Raw genomic sequence first — 20,070 nt, forward strand, 5'->3', positions numbered from 1 at the left:
ACTTGTACATGTGTAATGACAATAAAGTTGAATCTAATCTAATCTAATCTAATCTAATCTAAAAAAATGCAGCATCAACCCTTAAGTCAGTCTATCAGTGGTACAAAGACAGTTTTGATTGTGTTTCGATCGTCCTAAAGGCTGCGATAAACAGAGTCTGTGATGGTTTAAAAGCAAGGCATAATACAGAAAAGAGTATGTGAGCTTAAACACGTTGCACCCTCACTTTATAATGCAGCATCAACGCTCTGATAGTACATTACAATTTACAAAAGGCTAAAGGGGGTTCATCGTAAGGGGAATTAGCTCGAATGGTAGAGTGCTCGCATAGCATGCGAGAGGTAGCTGGATCGATGCTCGCATTCTCCAATGCAGAAGCATTGCAAACTTTTAAGCACATTTTCCCGTGAGCTAAGTAGGGACTTGTAAATAACATTTAGACTTGTAACGCACTGTAGTTAAAAACATGGTCTTCATACTATTTATTTTGTTCTTCTGTCTGTGTAGGGTTTTTACCATGAAGTAAAATCGAGGGAATCTAAATGCAATTATCCATCCAACAATCCATTCATTAGCTTTTAACTATTCATGCAAACGAATGACTTTTTATATTTATATATTGCTCATTGTAGTACTTGTGTCTGCATGGACTTGAACATCACATGACTAAACATTAGGTAGAACTATAGAGACTTACTTACTGTCTTGCCCAAAAACAAACTGGCATAAAGTACTCGACGAGTACAACACACTGAACAATAAAATATAGATGACATACTATAGGCCAGTGAGGTGGCTGCTGCTTCTGGGTGTGTAGTTTCTAAATGATCAAGTCAGCACAGGCACAAGCACTACAAGTATTTAGAATAAAGTTTATGTTTAATATTGTGTATATACTGTATACTTTCCCTCCGCCCAGAAATTCCCAGTAAAAAATGACCCACCACAACCCCGTCCAAGATAAAAATGTTTGATGAAAATTAAATAAAATAAAAGAATATGCTGCACTTACACGCACCTGAGATAAATCTACTTTTGGTTTAAACTAGACTGTGCTGGTGTTATGTTGGGTTAGTCTGTAACTGAGCAACAGTGTATGCTACAATGACAACTATAACAATGGTTATCACTGCACACTAAGCTATTCAGTTTTTTGTGATTGTCATTTTAAGATAATACTGAATCAGTCATCAATAAGGTCAGTCAGAACACAGAAAGAACTCATTATGTAAGGGCCAAAATAGTGCAGGATATACCAACTGTTTAGTGCAGTGCAGTAACAAAACGGCTTTGTAAGGCAAGAACTGAAAAAAAAAAAAAAAGCATTTAATTTGACATAAAATATGTGGGTATTAATATGTACAACTCAGTGCATTATTAGGCTGCACATAATTATAGTTTCAAACGGTCCTCTTTTTACTACAGTGTGTTTGAAACGGCTGGGGGTACAATTTGTTGCTGTTGCTGTTTACACACACAAAGAAAAACATCTCTGGAGGAGAATTTTGCAGGTAGATTACAAACAGATTCCTTTCTTTCACCTTTTTCCTTTTTTTCTATATCAACTGCACGACTGTTTTCCAGTCATTAAAATGTAATGTGCATTTATATGTGGCAAGAGAAAAAAAAATCCATAAAAATCAAATTGAGTTAGCAAAGAACCTTGAATTATACTAAATGGTTCTTCAAGTAGCAACAGTTCTACCAAGAACACAAAAAGAATCCTTAAGAAACACTTCTTAGTGCTACATACATCAGTTGTATTCTAGAGGCGACCGAATCACAGCCGTGATGTTATTCGCGATAACACACTCCCTCTCGTGTTCTATTTCTTGATTCTAACGCAATATTAACTGTATTCATATTATTCCATCTAATGGACGATTGAATAGCCTACAACCAGCACAAACAGGGTTTGAGTTCTTAATAAATAATCTAGTCAGTTAAAAACCCAACAAGAAGGCTGTACCTAATACACTCATACCAGAGAAAACACACCCTAACATGCTAGTGCCGTTACAGTGCTAACAATGGTCCACCCAAAAACATTATTTGGTTAGTTGGAGATCTCATATGGGGCTCCCTTTCTATTGATATATGATTTACAACCTAGTGACAAAGTGTACAGTGCAGCAAATGGGTTACAATCAGTAAATGTATCATACATAATAATGTGAAAAGATTAAGCAGTTCGTACAAATGGTGGTGTCGATGGTACCCAAGCTAGTCAGGATGAGGTCTAAAACGCTAAGTTCAGGTCACAGTGTCCCATGAGGCGTGGGTTTGAATCCCACTTCTGACTGCTAGTGCTTTATACAAATTTATGTCTTTAACCCTCTAACATACATAATAATGTGAAAAGATTGAGCACTTTGTACAAATCTTTGGCCATGTGGGGGTGTTGTTGGTAATTGGCATTAGGACCTTGCAAGCATGTCAGGATGGCCGAGCGGTCTAAGGCGCTGCGTTCAGGTCGCAGTCTCCCCTGGAGGAGTGGGTTCGAATCCCACTTCTGACATCTCATGCTTTATGCAAGTTTACTTCTTCAGAGGACACAGCCATCAGGGAATACAGTTTGCATGAACTGGGTGTACATGGTCTGCAACAATGCTGAGGTACAGTAGGTGGTACGTGTCAAAGTAACATCCACATGGATGCCAGGATCCAGGCTTTTGATCTCTATAAGTGTGAGAAATTTAAACATGTATTCATCCTGATCATAAAGTATGTTTATTCAGCGTCTATTTACATTGTTACAGCAGTATTTTACAATTGAAATGTTCACATTATTAAAATTTATGTAAAGTACATTGTATACTAGTTGTTTACTTTTTTCCTAAGTAAAAACTGTCATTACCTCAACATGTCATTACCAACACATATCTTGTTGTGATGGTAAAAACACTTAGTGATGGTAATTACAGGTTTTTAGTTTCACCATCACTATCTTATTAACTATTTAATAATTAAAGCTAATTAAAGCTAAATAAGCATAATGGTTTTATTATACAAGGAAATATTAATTTTCACTGATTAGTCAATATGGCCCACAAGATATCAGCAGAGATCCAAAAAAATCAGTAATTACATGAAAAAGAAAAGGTAAGTTTAAAGTAATATCACAACCTTCAAAATGTGAACAAGGAAGCATCGTAAGGGGAATTAGCTCAAATGGTAGAGCGCTCGCTTAGCATGTGAGAGGTAGCGGGATCGATGCCCGCATTCTCCAGTGCAGATACATTATGATTATTTAAGGGTATCATGTAATATGAAACTCGTTGCGGCATCGCTTAATCGCAGCTTCAAAAATTAGATCAGGATTTAAGTGAGTTTAAGGCAACAAAAAATATGTGGGTATTAATATCTAAAACTTACACAATGAGCAATTGAGGGTTAAGGGCCTTGCTCAGGGACCCAACAGTAGCAACTTGGTGGTGGTGGGGCTTGAACCGGCAACCTTCTGTTTACTAGTCCAGTACCTTAACCACTGAGCTATCACTGGCCCAGTGATAAATATAAATATAGATTTAACCTGTCCTCTATTTACTACAGTCTGTTTGAAACAACTAGTTGGTGTGGAGAACATGTTACACACACAGAGTGCTATTATTTCAAGCTTATCAAGTACATGATATTTCACTTAATAACATCTCACAAAGTACAAATTCTTGAACTTTCTAATTAAACCATGTTGTACGGGACATTACCGCTCACCTAATGCAGTAATAAACAACTCGCCCAAACAGGGACTTGAACCCTGGACACTCAGATTAAAAGTCTGATGCTCTACCGACTGAGCTATCCAGGCTCTGCAAGCTGCTTTAATCCTCACAAGGATGTGACTTGAATTACAAACTTTAACATACGTTGTCCTGTAGAACAGTTCCAGCAAGAACACCAAAAAAACCCTTAAGAAACACTTCTTAGTACTACATACATTAGTTGTATTCCACACAGGTCAGCATGCGATATCGTTTTACTTTCTAACTGTATTCATATTATGCCATCTATATTACGGTGGCCCGCTGAGTTAAAACACAATAACATTTACAAAACAAACAAAAGCTGACAACACAACAACAATAAGGAAAAACACGAATATATTAAGAGACAACACAAATTCTTTAAGGTGGAACGCAATTACATTAAGGGAGAACACAACGAAATTAAGGAAACACGAATACACACTACACTACATCTAGTGGTCGATTGAATAGCCTACAACCAGCACAAACAGGGTTTGAGTTATTAACAAATAATCCAGTCAGTTAAAAACCCAACAAGAAGGCTGTACCTAATACATTCATACCAGAGAAAACACACCCTAACATGCTAGTGCCGTTACAGTGCTAACAATGGTCCACCCAAAAACATTATTTGGTCAGTTGGAGTGCTCATATGGGGCTCTCTTTCTATTGATATATGATGTGGTGTCAACGGTACCCAAGCTAGTCAGGATGCGGTCTAAGGTGCTGCGATCTGTAACCCTCTACCATACATAATAATGTGAAAAGATACAACAGTTCCGCCAAAGCTTAGTTCACGTGGGGGTGTTGTGGGATTGGTATTAGACCATACGCAAGCAGGTCAGGATGGTTGAGTGGTCTAAGGCGCTGTGTTTAGTTCGCAGTCTCTCCTGGAGGCGTAGGTTTGAATTCCACTTCTAACATTTTACATTTACATTTTCTGCATTTAGCAGACGCTCTCATCCAGAGCGACTTACAGAAGTGCTTCCATAGTAAACATTTCATTTCTCAAGTTTTAGTAAACAACAGTCAAAGAACACAAATCTGCTGAAACCTGTTAGAAGTGTTTTTTTTTTTTTTTTTTTTTTGGAAATGGAAAAAAAAATGTTAGTAAATAAGTACAAGTCAGCTTAAGTGCTTAGTAAAAAGGTGAGTTTTTAATCGTTTTTTAAAGACAGCAAGAGACTCAGATGTTCGGACAGACAGAGGAAGTTCATTCCACCACTTGGGTGCTAGAACAGAGAAGAGCCTTGATGCTTGTCTTCCTTTAGTCCTGGGTGGGGGCTCAAGTCGAGCGAGACTAGTGGCTCGGAGGTTGCGTGGTACAGAGCGGGGTTTGATTAGACCACGATGGTAGCTTGGGGCTGGTCCATTTTTGGCTTTGTAGGCGAGCATCAGTGTTTTAAACTGAATGCGTGCAGCTACAGCTCATGCTTTATACAAATTTACATCTTTAACCCTCTACCATACATAATAATGTGAAAAGATTTGTTTCAAGATTGTTTCAAAGTTATTGCATGTTTGTCAATTAAAAAAAATTAATAAAGGTCTTTAAACTAAACGATGAATGAAAATAGAGTGTAAACTGACCTCATTTTTGACGCAGCGTTTCAGTGAGCAATGACGAAAGGAGTCTGATGTTACGTGTTGCCTTTAAACGATCATAATGTTTCTGCATTGGAGAATGCGGGCATTGATCCCGCTACCTCTCGCACGCGAAGCAAGCACTCTACCAATTGAGCTAATTCCCCGTATAAAGAACTCGCCTTTAACTCACCTTTGTAAATTGTAATGTACTAACAGATCATTGATGCTGCATTATAAAGTGGGGGTTCAACGTGTTTAAGCTCACGTACTCGCGTTTATCGCAGCCTTTAGGACGAACTGAACCAAATCGTAACTTTGTACCACTGACAGACTGACTTAAGGGTTGATGCTGCATTATGTAGGGGCCAAAATAGTGCAGGATATACCAACTGTTTAGTGCAGTGCAATAACAAAGCAGCTCTGTGAAGCAAGAACTAAAATTATGATGCATGTCATTCAACATAAAATATGTGGGTATTAATATCTAAAACTCAGTGCATTATTAGGCTACACATAAATATAGATTTAAACGGTCCTCTATCTGTTTGAAACAGCTGGACGTACAAACAGTCGGTGTGGAGAACATGTTACACATACAGTGTGCTATTATTTCAAGCTGATCAAGTACATGCTATTTCACTTAGAAATATCTCACAAAGTACAAATTGTTCAACTTTCTAAATAAACCATGTAGTACGGGACATTACCGCTTACCTAATGCAGTAAGAAGCAACTCGCCCGAACAGGGACTTGAACCCTGGACCCTCAGATTAAAAGTCTGATGCTCTACCGACTGAGCTATCCGGGCTCTGCAACCAGTTTTAATCCTCACAAGGATGTGACTTGAATTACAAACTTTGTACAACAAAAGTTGTCCTGTAAAACTTCAATTAATATAATTTTTTTTTATTTCTGTTTTGGCTCTCTTGAAGGTGATTATATAAAGTTTTAGGTGAAGTATGTTGCTGCTTACACACACAAAGAAAAACATCTCGGAAGGAGAATTTTGCAGGTAAATTACAAAATGATTCCTTTTTTTCACTTTTTACCTTTTTTACTGTATCAATTGCACGATTGTTTTTCAGTCATTAAAATGTTATGTGCATTTATATGTGGCAAAATAAAAAAATCCATAAAAATCAAATTGAGTTAGCAATAACTATATTCAGATTTTGCCATTTAGTTGACGATTAAATAGCCTACAACGAGCACAAACAGGGTTTAAGTTCTTAAGAAATAATCCAGTCCGTGTGGGGTGGTGTGGTGTGGCGTGGGGTGGTGTGGGGGTGGGGGTGGGGGTGGGGGTGGGGGTGGGGGTGGTGTTAAGGGTGACTTAGCTAGTCAGGATGGCCGAGCAGTCTAAGGCGCTGCTTTCAGGTCGGAGTCTCCCCTGGAGGTGTGGGTTTGAATTCCACTTCTGACAACTCATGATTCATACAAATTTACATCTTTAACCCTCTACCATACATAATAATGTGAAAAGAATGATACAACAGTTTGTACAAATCTTAGACCTAGTTAGTCTTAGTTTTTAATTACAAAAAACATCCTTTACCCTTTGAAAATTTTAATGTATTAACAGAGCGCTGATGCTGCATTGAATCATGAAACACCGGACGTGATGGTAAACTTGTCCATTGTGCCAGTAAATGGTATGCACATGAGGTTTGCCTTGGTGTTGCGAGAGCTGTATCTCAGATGTGGAAAGATGTAAATTTCAAGACACATCATCAGTAGTGTACCTTTGAATCAAGGGGTGTTTCAGCCTTTCAACACTAAACACCCTCATCAAAGGTGGCCAGCTACATGGTGATCAAACCTGAGCTTGTGTCCCATGTCCAATCATGAGAATTGCCTGGTTATTTAAGTGGCGCAGCCCACGGGACTATGCAAGGCAGGTGGTGTCCTCTTCCTCGAGTCAAGCCTAGCGCTAATCGTATACCTTGTTCATCCTCCTCCTGGAGGGCTGTGACCTGGGTTCTCTAAAGGGATGGGGTGTGGGGGAAATTAGTGAGCGGGTCCTGTCGATGCTTTTTGAGCCCAGCAATGGTCCTTCCGCTTGATCCATATCCACTGGCTGCTTCTTTCGGCCGCTTCAGAGACTGATCTAATTGTTTGTCGCAGAGCCTGTCCATGGATGCCAAGTTCTTTCAGCAGCCTGATGGTGGAAGAAGCCACAAAACCTCTGCATCCCACTTCAACCGGATAGACTTTCGCATTCCATCTGAGCATCTGCTGCCAGTTCTGTGTAGCGCAGTTTCTTGCGCTCATAGGCCTCTTCTGTTGAGTTCTCCCATGGAACTGTGAGCTCTGTGATGTATACAGACTTCAATGAAGGGGACCAGAGTACCAAGTCTGGCCTAAGGGTGGTGGCTGCAATCTCAGGTGGAAAAATTAGTTGCTGGCCAATATCGACTAGCATCTTCCAGTCCCGGGCCATGGCTAGCTGTCCAGCTTCTTGTTTAGTAGGGGGATGGCTAGGCTTTTCCTGTCCCTCCCGAATGAAGATTGGGGCTGTAATGGAACTGGTTGCTCTCTTGGGCAAGGAGTTGATGGCATTCCTCTTGCTCTCATGAGCTGCTGCCAGACTCTTGAGGACCTGGTTGTGCCTCCATGTGTAGCGGTCTTGTGTGAGGCTGGTCTTACAGCCGGTCAAGATGTGTTTGAGTTGCTGGAGTTGGGCAGAGGGCACAGGTTGGAGCCTCGCCATCCCACTGGTGGAGGTTTTTTGGAGATGGGAGCACATCATACGTGGCTCTGATAATGAAGCTGATGTTGCTTGCCTCCATCTCCCAGAGCTCCCTCCAGCTGAGCTTTCTTCTCTCCAAGCCTTCCCACCTCATCCATTGTCCCTGCTTGGCAAGCGAGACAGCTTTTGTCCTTCTTTCTGCCTCCTCCTGACGGCACACCTCCTCAACCACCATTTTCCTCCTCTCCGATGCTGTGGCCCTATGCCAGGTTGGCTTACTTGCCGTAAGGCCAAAGCCTCCCCTTCCCAACTGGACATGCCCTACAATATCGCTGTGCCTCAGGGCTGACGTAGCATGCTGCACCGTGTCGGATGGTGTCCATTTCCGTCCAGTTATCAGGGGTGGAGCAGTATTGCTAATGGTCTGGTCTCTGGAGTCCTTCAAAGTCATCTGGAGTCTTACTTTAGCGCACTTGTACTCTTCGGTGAGGCTCGTGATAGGCAGTTCCAGGACCCCTTTGCCATAGAGGCTCATGTAAGTCATACAGCGTGGGACACCGAGCCATTTGTTATTGCCTTACCTGCTGCACTTGGTCTTTGTCCTTGAGGCTTGCGTTGTACCATCTGCCCAGGCTTTTGACAGGTTGCTCAAACACTGTTGGTATTGGGTCGTCACCAATGTAGAACTTCATGTTTTTTAGCTGTCCCTTGACTATTGAAATACTTCGTGACTTGTTCGGCTTGATTTTCATCCGGGCCCACTTTATGTTCTCCTGCAGTTTACCAAGTAACCGCCTGGTACATGCTGCAGTAGTGGTCAGAGTGGTCATGTCGTCCATGTATGCTCGGATAGGTGGAAGGCGGATCCCGTTCTTAGCTCGCTCACTCCCCACCACCCATCTTGAGGCCCTGATGATGACCTCCATAGCCATTATGAAGGCCAGGGGTGCAAGAGTGTAAGAGTGCAATGTTTTAAAGCTCACGTACTCTTTTCTATATTATGTGTTGCTTTTAAGCGGTTACAGACTCGGTTTATTTGAAACGTTTATCGCAGCCTTCAGGACGAACTGAAACAAATCATAACTGTCTTTGTACCACTGACAGACTGACTTAATTAAAAGCCCAGGGCATACTCTATAAAGTACAGTAGTACTCAAATGGATTGCATTAATGGTGCTTGAGTTAGAGATCTCGGACATGTGTCCCCACAGGTGACAAAAATGAATTGCTCGGTCTCGGGAGGATATGTTAATTAAAGCTCATAATGTCACTCATTACAGTTTGCTGTTGTTATACACCAGGGCTGCCCAGTACGTCGACCACGATCTAGCAGTCGATCGCACAGTGCATATTGGTACATTGCACCTCATTCTAACAGGTCAGCGTGATTTACATGAAATGTGGTCACTGTTTTTGTAATTTGCGGTTTGCCTCCACCTAGTGGACATTTTGAGAAATGCAACAGGTTAGAACATAACATTAAAACCACCTCCTTGTTTCTACACTCACTGTCTATTTTATCAGCTCCACTCACCATATAGGAGCACCTTGAATTTCTACAATTATTGACAGGACCACCACAGAGCAGGTATTATTTAGGTGGTGGATCATTCTCAGCACTGCAGAGACACTGACATGGTGGTGGTGTGTTAGTGTGTGTTGTGCTGGTATGAGTGGATCAGACACAGCAGCGCTGCTGGAGTTTTTAAATACCGTGTCCACTCACTGTCCACTCTATTAGACACTCCTACCTAGTTGGTCCACCTTGTAGAGACAGTCAGAGACGATCGTTCATCTATTGCTGCTGTTTGAGTTGGTCATCTTCTAGACCTTCATCAGTGGTCATAGGACACTTCCCACAGGGCGCTGTTGGCTGGATGTTTTTGGTTGGTGGACTATTCTCAGTCCAGCAGTGACAATGAGGTGTTTAAAAACCTGCAGCGCTGCTATGTCTTATCAACTCATACCAGCACAACACATTAAGACACCACCACCATGTCAGTGTCACTGCAGTGTTGAGAATGATCCACCACCCAAATAATACCTGCTCTGTAGTGGTCCTGGGAGAGTCCTGACCATTGAAGAACAGCATAAATAAGGGGATAAAAAAGCATGTAGAGAAACAGATGGATTACAGTCAGTAATTGTAGAACTACAAAGTGCTTCTATATGGTGGAGCTGATAAAATGGACAGTGAGTGTAGAAACAAGGAGGTGGTTTTAATGTTATGATCGGTGTATACTCACCATGTATGCGTGGCTTTCCTCCGGGTATGAAAATGTGCCAGTAGGTGTAATTGCTGCTCTAAATTGCACCTGTATGTGTGAGTGAGTGGATAAATTAGTGTGTGATGCTTTGCGGTGGTTTGACGCGCCCTGTCCAGGGTGTATTTTTGTCTCGAGCCCGGTGTTTGTGACACTGGACTAACGCTTGCCCTGTAATGCTGAATATCAATACAGGCAAATGAAGCACATTTAAAAAAAGCTTTAAAGCATTCTTGAAAAATGATGAGGCCAACCTTTTTAAAAAGTAGATCCCGATGACCTGTTGACTGAAATAGTAGATCCCAAGCCACAGAAGTGTGGGCACCAGTTTTACATTGGCTACGTTTTAACAAGACGTACCAAGAATGGCCTGTAGATGGCGCACTGTGGTCGTTTTTAAAAGCAAGCTATGGCCAATTATGCCACCGAACTTAAATATGTACAATACTTTATAATGTATCAATTGTAACAGTATCAAATAATAAAACATTATAAAAAATTATAAGTTTATGCGTTTCTGTCAAAACAAAACAAAAAAGGTATGTAAACAAAACTGAGCGTAAATAGGGCATTACTGACATTGTACTGACAATCTTTACAGATTGCAAAATGATCATAATGTTTGTGAACTGGAGAATGTGGGCATCGATCTTACTACCTCTCGCATGCTAAGCGAGCGCTCTACCATTTGAGCTAATTCCCCTTACAAAAAACTTTCCTTTACCCTTTGTAAATTGTAATGTACTAACAGAGTGTTAATGCTGCATTATAAAGTGAGGGTGCAACATGTTTAAGCTCACGTACTCTTTTCTATATTATGCGTTGCTTTTCATTAAAATGTTATGTGCATTTATATGTGGCAAAATAAAAAAATCCATAAAAATCAAATTGAGTTAGCAAAGAACCTTAAATTATACTAAATGGTTCTTCAAGTAGAAACAGTTCTACCAAGAACACCTAAAAGAACCCTTAAGAAACACTTCTTAGTGCTACATACATCAGTTGTATTCCACACAGGTCAGCATGCGATGAAACTTTGCTCGAAACAGACATCGTTTTACTTTCTAACTGTATTCATATTATGTCATCTAGTGGACAATTGAATAGCTTACAACCAGCACAAACAGGGTTTGAGTTCTTAATGAATAATAATTAATCTTAATAAATAATCCAGTCAGTTAAAAACCCAACAAGAAGGTTGTACCTAATACACTCAGACTAGAGAAAACACACCCTAACATGCTAGTGCTGTTACAGTGCTAAGAATGGTCCACCCAAAAACATTATTTGGTCAGTTGGAGATCTCATATGGGGCTCCCTTTCTATTGATTTTTGGTTTACAGCCTAGTGACAAAGTGTACAGTGCAGCAGATGGGTTACAGTCAGTACATTTACAATACATAATAATGTGAAAAGATTAAGCAGTTTATGGGTTCGAATCCCACTTCTGACAGCTCATGATTTAAACAAATCTACTTCTTTAGAGGACACAGCCATCAGGGAATACAGTTTTCATCAAAGGGTGAACATGGTCTGCAACAATGCTGAGGTAGGTGGTACGTGTCAAAGTAACATCCACATGGATGCCAGGACCCAGGCTTTTGATCACTGAAAATGTGAGAAACTGAATCATGTATTCATCCTGATCTTGCTCTGTTTATTGTTGCAGCTCTGCTGGAGGGTTATTTTTTTGGTGTTTGTGGTGGTGGTGGTGGGGTCTTTGTTCCCATTTTGGTTTATTTGATGTACTTTACATCCATTTAAATATGTACTTAAATACTTAAATATCCATTTAAGTATGTTTATTCAGCGTCCATTTACATTGTTACAGCAGTATTTTACGACAAAAATGGAAATGTTCACATTATTGAAATGGATGTAAAGTACATCATATACTAAATAAACCAAAATGGGAACAAAGGCCCCACCATCACCACCACCACCACCACCACAAACACCAAGAAAATAACCCTCCAGCAGAGCTGCAACAAGAACAGGACAATCTCCTACAGGTCCAACAAAATAAAATAAAAAATGCACTTCAAAAAAGACCTCACATTGTTCGTCCTAAAGGCTAAGATCAACTTTTTAAATAAACTGAGTCTGTGATGGTTTAAAAACAACGCGTAATATAGAAAAGAGTACGTGAGCTTAAACACGTTGCACTCTCACTTTATAATGCAGCATCAACGCTCTGTTAGTACATTACAATTTACAAATCATAAAGGAAGGTTCTGTGTAAGGGAAATTAGCTCCAATGGTAGAGCGCTCGTTTAGCATGCGAGAGGTAGTGGGATCGATGCCCACATTCTCCAATGCCGAAACATTATGATCACTTAAAGGCAACACATAATATAAAAGTCGTTGCTCACTGAAACGCTGCATCAAACATTAGGTCAGTCTGTAAGTTTTACAGTGACAGTTATGCTCTATTTTTACTCAAATCGTTTGGTTTAAAGACCTTTTTTGACTTGTTTAAATTGACAAATGTAGCGCCCCCTAGCACCCTTGGCTGTATTTGGAAAGCGCTCCCCGACTTCTTTTATTTGTTTAAGAAATCTCTTTCTTTGTGGTAATGTAAGGATTTAAAAGGGCCACTACTTATCAGTACTTACGATTATTTTATATTTAAGCTATACTCTTATTTAAACCGAAAAAACTATTTACAGTAGCTGTATTAACATTATCCCTGACTCACATACCAAACTTGTACACATTAATAATACTTAAACAAATTAACTATTTACTCATTTACACAATCATTAATATGCATTTCAAACCCCAATATATTTTACAAAAATGTCATAATACAGATTCACTAAAATTACCATCAGTAATATTCAAAATATTATCAATCCCTCCTAAGTTAGGTAAATAACTAACTAAAAAAAGGGTACCCAAAATTACCGTTGCAGGCCTGATCCAACCTAATAGTCCCAATCAGCACAGATCACGAAGTATATTTGGTCGGTTGTGGTGGAGCTGTCCACGTTCTTTGTTTACATGGATGAAACAGAAAAAATCCACCAGTCTTTTTCCTTTTGATCTTGGATGAAACAATCAGAGTTTATCCGATGCTTTTAATCCACTATCATCACAGTTGCTGAGGAAGCGTACTGCCTTCAATGTCCATGCGCGTAAACTCAAGAGACGAAGTTCACGGCTGATACAGCATAAACAATGTCACTAATCGACTGTAAGATGTTAATATAAGACTCACTGTCCGTTTGTCTTAACGCATCAAGAGAGATAAATCTTAAACAGGTGTTTTACCCGCTTACATGACACTTTTTTCTTCTTTTCCACCCACTTTCTCCCGCTCTTTTCCCGACCTGTGACAGTTCATGCTGATTGGCTTAAAAATAAATCAAGGGAGGGCTATACATACACTTTACTTTAAACAGCATAAAACAACCAGAACATTATTTACAGAACAAATAAGAACAACTTATTTACTAGTTATAAATTAACATAAACAAAATATTAGTTATGCCCAAATTTTAATTGGGCTACACAAACACACAATAACTTATAATTCTCCAATTTTGAAATGTCTCGGAGTTTTATCTGAAATGACTTTTTGTTAAAGTAGCGGTACGTGACTTTTTAATGGTTTTTCTTCTGGTGAAACTGCTTCATAGAAGATGAACAGCTGAAACTCACGACATTCCCTTTAAAATGCAGCATCAACCCTTAAGTCAGTCTATCAGTGGTACAAAGACAGTTTTGATTGTGTTTAGATCGTCCTAAAGGCTGCGATAAATAGAGTCTGTGATGGTTTAAAAGCAAGGTATAATACAGAAAAGAGTATGTGAGCTTAAACACGTTGCACCCTCACTTTATAATGCAGCATCAACGCTCTGATAGTACATTACAATTTACAAAAGGCTAAAGGGGGTTTTAAAGGTGCTTTAAAGGTGAAGGCTGTTGCTGTTCACACACAAAGAAAAACATCTCTGGAGGAGAATTTTGCACGATTGTTTTCCAGTCATTAAAATGTAATGTGCATTTATATGTGGCAAGAGAAAAAAAAATCCATAAAAATCAAATTGAGTTAGCAAAGAACCTTGAATTCTACTAAAGGGTTCTTCAAGTAGCAACAGTTCTACCAAGAACACAAAAAGAACCCTTAAGAAACACTTCTTAGTGCTACATACATCAGTTGTATTCTAGAGGTCAGCATGCGATGAAACTGTGATAGAAACAGACATCGTTTTACTTTATACCACAGTTAGTTCCGACCTTACAATCTGATTGGTTGAGAAGCGTTCTAACCGTGCTGATATTCGTGATAACAGCACAGCCTTTTCACACCACAACTGTATTACTCCGCTGACGCGTTGCCAGTAACGACAAGCTTCATGCACACAAACGCGCACGCAGGCAACACAGACCTTTTTCCCGATCGTAGTGTTAAACTTTATATTCGTTGTGGAACTACTTTTTGGCGGAAGGTATTGTCAATATTAAAGCATATTTATTATGAAATTCAGGGCTTCTTTGATTTATTTTCTTTCTTTATTTTGTAAAAACTGTTGTATAAAAGCAATAGAACACTTGAGGTCATGTGTTATCGCGAATAACATCACGGCTGCGACCGAATCACAGCCGTGATGTTATTCACGATAACACACTCCCTCTCGTGTTCTATTGCTAGATTCTAACGCAATATTAACTGTATTCATATTATTCCATCTAATGGAGGATTGAATAGCCTACAACAAGCACAAACAGGGTTTGAGTTCTTAATAAATAATCCAGTCAGTTAAAAACCCAAAAAGAAGGCTGTACCTAATACACTCATACCAGAGAAAACACACCCTAACATGCTAGTGCCGTTACAGTGCTAATAATGGTCCACCCAAAAACATTATTTGGTCAGTTGGAGGGCTCATATGGGGCTCCCTTTCTATTGATATATGGTTTACAGCCTAGTGACAAAGTGTACAGTGCAGCAAATGGGTTACAATCAGTAAATTTACCATACATAATGATGTGAAAAGATTAAGCAGTTCGTACAAATGGTGGTGTCGATGGTACCCAAGCTAGTCAGGATGAGGTCTAAAACGCTAAGTTCAGGTCACAGTGTCCCATGAGGCGTGGGTTTGAATCCCACTTCTGACTGCTAGTGCTTTATACAAATTTATGTCTTTAACCCTCTAACATACATAACAATGTGAAAAGATTCAGCACTTTGTACAAATCTTTGGCCATGTGGGGGTGTTGTTGGTAATTGGCATAAGGACCTCGCAAGTATGTCAGGATGGCCGAGCGGTCTAAGGCGCTGCATTCAGGTCACAGTCTCCCCTGGAGGCGTGGGTTCGTATCCCACTTCTGACATCTCAAGCTTTATACAAAGTTACTTCTTTAGAGTCAACAGCCATCAGGGAATACAGTTTGCATGAAAGGGTGTACATGGTCTGCAACAATGCTGAGGTAGGTGGTACGTGTCAAAGTAACATCCACATGGATGCCAGGACCTTGGTTTTTGATCTCTAAAAATGTGAGAAATTTAAACATGTATTCATCCTGATCATAAAGTATGTTTATTCAGCGTCTATTTACATTGTTACAGCAGTATTTTACAATTGAAATGTTCACATTATTTAAATGTATGTAAAGTACATTGTATACTAGCTGTTTACTTTTTTCCCTAAGTAAAAACTGTCATTACCTCAACATGTCATTACCAACACATAACTTCTTGTGATGGTAAAAACACTTAGTGATGGTAATAACAGGTTTTTAGCTTCACCATCACTATCTTATTAACTCTTTAATAATTAAAGCTAATTAAAGCTAAATAAGCATAATGGTTTTATTATACAAGGAAACATTAATTTTCACTGATTAGTCAATATGGCCCACAAGATATCAGCAGAGATCCAGTAAAATATCAGTAATTACATGAAAAAGAAAAGTTAAGCTTAAAGTAATATCACAACCTTCAAAATGGGAACAAGGGAGCATCGTAAGGGGAATTAGCTCAAATGGTAGAGCGCTCGCTTAGCATGTGAGAGGTAGCGGGATCGATGCCTGCATTCTCCACTGCAGAAACATTATGATTATTTAAGGGTATCATGTAATATGAAACTCGTTGCGGCATCGCTTAATGAAACGCAGCATCAAAAATTATGATCAGGATTTAAGTGAGTCTTTAAGGCAACAAAAAATATGTGGGTATTAATATCTAAAACTCAGCGCATTATTAGGCTACACATGAATATAGATTTAAACTGTCCTCTATTTACTACAGTCTGTTTGAAACAACTAGTTGGTGTGGAGAACATGTTACACACACAGAGCGCTATTATTTCAAGCTTATCAAGTACATGATATTTCACTTAATAACATCTCACAAAGTACAAATTCTTCAACTTTCTAATTAAACCATGTAGTACGGGACATTTCCGCTTACCTAATGCAGTAAGAAACAACATGCCCAAACAGGGACTTGAACCCTGGACCCTCAGATTAAAAGTCTGATGCTCTACCGACTGAGCTACCCGGGCTCTGCAAGTTTCTTTAACCCTCACAAGGACGTGACTTGAATTACAAATTTTAACATACGTTGTCCTGTAGAACAGTTCCAGCAAGAACACCAAAAAAAACCCTTAAGAAACACTTCTTAGTACTACATACATTAGTTGCATTCCACACAGGTCAGCATGCGACATCGTTTTACTTTCTAACTGTATTCATATTATGCCATCTATATTACGGTGGCCCGCTGAGTTAAAACACAATAACATTTACAAAACAAACAAAAGCTGACAACACAACAACAATAAGGAAAAACGCGAATATATTAAGAGACAACACAAATTCTTTAAGGTGGAACGCAATTACATTAAGGGAGAACACAACGAAATTAAGGAAACACGAATACACACTACACTACATCTAGTGGTCGATTGAATAGCCTACAACCAGCACAAACAGGGTTTGAGTTATTAACAAATAATCCAGTCAGGTAAAAACCCATCAAGAAGGCTGTACCTAATACACTCATACCAGAGACAACACACCCTAACATGCTAGTGCCGTACAGTGCTAACAATGGTCCACCCAAAAACATTATTTGGTCAGTTGGAGATCTCATATGGGGCTCCCTTTCGATTCATATATGATTTACAACCTAGTGACAAAGTGTACAGTGCAGCAAATGGGTTACAGTCAGTAAATTTACCATACATAATAATGTGAAAAGATTAAGCAGTTCGTACAAATGGTGGTGTCGATGGTACCCAAGCTAGTCAGGATGAGGTCTAAAACGCTAAGTTCAGGTCACAGTGTCCCATGAGGCGTGGGTTTGAATCCCACTTCTGACTGCTAGTGCTTCATACAAATTTATGTCTTTAACCCTCTAACATACATAATAATGTGAAAAGATTCAGCACTTTGTACAAATCTTTGGCCATGTGGGGGTGTTGTTGGTAATTGGCATTAGGACCTCGCAAGCATGTCAGGATGGCCGAGCGGTCTAAGGCGCTGCGTTCAGGTCGCAGTCTCCCCTGGAGGCGTGGGTTCGAATCCCACTTCTGACATCTCATGCTTTATGCAAGTTTACTTCTTCAGAGGACACAGCCATCAGGGAATACAGTTTGCATTAACTGGGTGTACATGGTCTGCAACAATGCTGAGGTAGGTGGTACGTGTCAAAGTAACATCCGCATGGATGCCAGGACCCAGGCTTTTGATCTCTATAAGTGTGAGAAATTTAAACATGTATTCATCCTGATCATAAAGTATGTTTATTCAGCGTCTATTTACATTGTTACAGCAGTATTTTACAATTGAAATGTTCACATTATTTAAATGTATGTAAAGTACATTGTATACTAGCTGTTTACTTTTTTCCTAAGTAAAAACTGTCATTACCTCAACATGTCATTACCAACACATATCTTGTTGTGATGGTAAAAACACTTAGTGATGGTAATTACAGGTTTTTAGTTTCACCATCACTATCTTATTAACTATTTAATAATTAAAGCTAATTAAAGCTAAATAAGCATAATGGTTTTATTATACAAGGAAACATTCATTTTCACTGATTAGTCAATATGGCCCACAAGATATCAGCAGAGATCCAAAAAATATCAGTAATTACATGAAAAAGAAAAGGTAAGTTTAAAGTAATATCACAACCTTCAAAATGTGAACAAGGGAGCATCGTAAGGGGAATTAGCTCAAATGGTAGAGCGCTCGCTTAGCATGTGAGAGGTAGCGGGATCGATGCCCGCATTCTCCAGTGCAGATACATTATGATTATTTAAGGGTATCATGTAATATGAAACTCGTTGCGGCATCGCTTAATCGCAGCTTCAAAAGTTAGATCAGGATTTAAGTGAGTCTTTAAGGCAACAAAAAATATGTGGGTATTAATATCTAAAACTCAGCGCATTATTAGGCTACACATAAATTTACATTTTCAGCAGACGCTTTTATCCAAAGCAACTTACACAATGAGCAATTGAGGGTTAAGGGCCTTGCTCAGGGACTCAACAGTAGCAACTTGGTGGTGGTGGGGCTTGAACCGGCAACCTTCTGTTTACTAGTCCAGTACCTTAACCACTGAGCTATCACTGGCCCAGTGATAAATATAAATATAGATAAATATATAAATATAAATATAGATTTAACCTGTCCTCTATTTACTACAGTCTGTTTGAAACAACTAGTTGGTGTGGAGAACATGTTACACACACAGAGTGCTATTATTTCAAGCTCATCAAGTACATGATATTTCACTTAATAACATCTCACAAAGTACAAATTCTTGAACTTTCTAATTAAACCATGTTGTACGGGACATTACCGCTCACCTAATGCAGTAATAAACAACTCGCCCAAAGAGGGACTTGAACCCTGGACCCTCAGATTAAAAGTCTGATGCTCTACCGACTGAGCTATCACAAGTGTGGCGACTGCACTTGCAACCTCTTTGACTTCTATTGGAAAATGCATGTAGAAATTGCATACGTAGTTGCTCGTTTCGATCAGCACCTTACCCAGTGGTAGCGTGGCCGAGCGGTCTAAGGCGCTGGATTAAGGCTCCAGTCTCTTCAGAGGCGTGGGTTCAAATCCCACCGCTGCCAACTCAGGCTTTTCAACGCCGGCTCCATGTTTACCCACCCAATGCAACGTATACTCAATCACAATCCCAAGTGTGGCACACGCGATTGGCCCTTTTCGACCCACAACCTTTCTTAACTTTTTTTTTTATGTAACATGAAACAGTTCGACCGCACTGTGCACACAAACCTTAACTTGGTGTACCTTTGTATCGTTGCTGTTATCTCTAGCATCACTCCGACTACATGCAACTATGATATAATAGGAAGCATAATAAAAAAAAAAACTTGTACTCACCCAATAACTGTGTTTATACCTAAAATGAAACGCAGACACTGTGAAAACAGCATACGTTCTAAAGCCAATGAGCTTTTAAACAAGCTCAAACACACCGATGCACCACAGAGTCTTAAATTAAGCATACAGCACGATGGTTTAGCAGAAGAAATGTTGTAAGAAAGGAAGCCCTTAAATACTGACCGTCTTGTTGCTCTGCTTGCAAGCTTACTGTAACAAAAGAACGGTCGTGTATTTGATGGGTTAAGATTAGTCGCTACTCCAACAGTTCTTCGCTGTGGCTGGTTAAATGCTGGAAATTACCACTTACCTAATGCAGTAGGAACCAACTCACTCGAACAGGGACTTGAACCCTGGACCCTCAGATTAAAAGTCTGATGCTCTACCGACTGAGCTATCCAGGCTCTGC

At 39.6% G+C, this 20,070-nt stretch overlaps 6 non-coding genes across 6 annotated transcripts; 3 read left to right on the forward strand and 3 right to left on the reverse strand.

Moving 5' to 3' along the window:
- Nucleotides 1-2,435: 2,435 nt before the first annotated feature.
- Nucleotides 2,436-2,518, forward strand: trnal-cag (transfer RNA leucine (anticodon CAG)). The gene has a single exon. It is a non-coding gene; the product is annotated as a tRNA-Leu (tRNA).
- A 1,217-nt stretch (nucleotides 2,519-3,735) lies between these two features.
- On the reverse strand, nucleotides 3,736-3,808 carry trnak-uuu (transfer RNA lysine (anticodon UUU)). The gene has a single exon. It is a non-coding gene; the product is annotated as a tRNA-Lys (tRNA).
- A 2,260-nt stretch (nucleotides 3,809-6,068) lies between these two features.
- Nucleotides 6,069-6,141, reverse strand: trnak-uuu (transfer RNA lysine (anticodon UUU)). Its single transcript has one exon. It is a non-coding gene; the product is annotated as a tRNA-Lys (tRNA).
- A 10,584-nt stretch (nucleotides 6,142-16,725) lies between these two features.
- Nucleotides 16,726-16,798, reverse strand: trnak-uuu (transfer RNA lysine (anticodon UUU)). The gene has a single exon. It is a non-coding gene; the product is annotated as a tRNA-Lys (tRNA).
- A 952-nt stretch (nucleotides 16,799-17,750) lies between these two features.
- trnal-cag (transfer RNA leucine (anticodon CAG)) lies at nucleotides 17,751-17,833 on the forward strand. The gene has a single exon. It is a non-coding gene; the product is annotated as a tRNA-Leu (tRNA).
- A 1,472-nt stretch (nucleotides 17,834-19,305) lies between these two features.
- trnal-aag (transfer RNA leucine (anticodon AAG)) lies at nucleotides 19,306-19,387 on the forward strand. The gene has a single exon. It is a non-coding gene; the product is annotated as a tRNA-Leu (tRNA).
- Nucleotides 19,388-20,070: the final 683 nt, after the last annotated feature.

Source organism: Trichomycterus rosablanca, chromosome 10 (genome assembly GCF_030014385.1).
Source record: "Trichomycterus rosablanca isolate fTriRos1 chromosome 10, fTriRos1.hap1, whole genome shotgun sequence".
In the NCBI taxonomy this organism is placed as follows: Eukaryota; Metazoa; Chordata; class Actinopteri; order Siluriformes; family Trichomycteridae; genus Trichomycterus; species Trichomycterus rosablanca.